The 1,322-nt window shown below is 32.7% G+C and overlaps 1 protein-coding gene across 1 annotated transcript in view; it reads left to right on the top strand.

The window, feature by feature from the left end:
- Positions 1-355: 355 nt before the first annotated feature.
- LOC106876509 (FUN14 domain-containing protein 1) overlaps positions 356-1,322 on the top strand; it is a 21,442-nt gene continuing 20,475 nt past the window's right edge. The window contains exon 1 of the mRNA XM_014925086.2: positions 356-760. The gene's annotated coding sequence lies outside the window, so the exon portion shown is untranslated. The remainder of the gene's footprint in view (positions 761-1,322) is intronic.

Raw genomic sequence — 1,322 nt, 5'->3', positions numbered from 1 at the left:
TTTGTTAACGGGTGAAGATCTTTATATTAACCGTCCTGAAGTTTTAACGATTAAAAATTAAATTTTTTTTTTTTTTAGATAATTTGATAATTACATATATAATACGTATGTATTAACCATTTGGAATTGATAGCTTCCGTCTCCTCCTTCGCAGCAATCGCCACTATTGAGGGAGAAGACTTGTTTCAGAAGCCAACCGGTGTGTAAAGGCTTCATATGCTAGAAATACCAGCCAAATTTTCCTTAAACCTTAGCTTCTTAAAAAAGCAATTTTGATATGTGCGAAAGTGAAATTGTCATATCTGTGTATAATTCAATAAATAATTCGTTAAAAATTTTAAAATATGTTATAATTTGAGTAGGAGTTTAATTTTAAGTAAACTGTTTTCTTTTGAGCAAAGAATCCTGAGCTACATTATCCGTTGGGTAATGTGTTTCTGGGTTCTCAACATATAAGTAAAAGACTCGATTGTCATGACCAGAATGCCTATGGTCGTGAGATTACTAGATCCGGGCTAATCGGAGTCGAAAACCAAGAATTTCTTGCTGCTTCGTCATGATATTAAAGTAGTATCTCTAACTACTAATTCTCCCCCTTGGTTCATATCGAAAGTTTCAGCTGATGCCCAACTTTTCGAAGAAAAAAATCAAGGCCATGTTTCTCATAACCTTCGTTTGTTCTTAGCACATATTGGCAGCGAAACAAGTCTGAATTGCATCAACATTGGAGAAGACACTCATATTTTGGCTTCTAAAAGCTGTAAGTTTTTTTGTTTTTTGATTGGCATTTAATATTCTTAATTGTTTGTGAAATATGTACAGATTATTTTCTAGATTTAGGCAAAATTACTTAACAAAAAAGTTAAGTAATTTTGCCTAAATACTCTTCAAGCATCAGCTCCAACTGCATACCTAGTCACTATCTTTCATCGTATCATATTCTAGATTTTCTATTTTTTTATGTTGCTCATTTTTTAACCCTTGTTTTTGTGTAACATTTTTAAAAAATACCATTTGTCCCTTTTTAATTAATTCATTTCAAAGTGGCAAACCAAGTTTATTAATTTACAGACTTAAGTGTCAGAAATAAAAGAATTCAGTTGTTCCTCGACTTAAGCAAATAATTAGTGGCCCGTGCTGATTTGACACTAGGGCAGACTCGATCGAGCAAATCTTTGATCAAAAGATGCTTTTGTTGTCAACTCGCCGTTTATACAAACTGTCATTAATTGAAGAATTGTGTGGTTCGAACAAACTTATAATGAAAGTGTATTTGTCATGACCTTCACGTTTTTCTTCCCGGCGTAGTGTCGGTTATTATT

Source organism: Octopus bimaculoides, chromosome 1 (assembly GCF_001194135.2).
Source record: "Octopus bimaculoides isolate UCB-OBI-ISO-001 chromosome 1, ASM119413v2, whole genome shotgun sequence".
Taxonomy (NCBI): domain Eukaryota; kingdom Metazoa; phylum Mollusca; class Cephalopoda; order Octopoda; family Octopodidae; genus Octopus; species Octopus bimaculoides.
The sequence above is the reverse complement of the archived record's forward strand: the minus strand, read 5'-3'. Positions and strand labels throughout refer to the sequence as shown.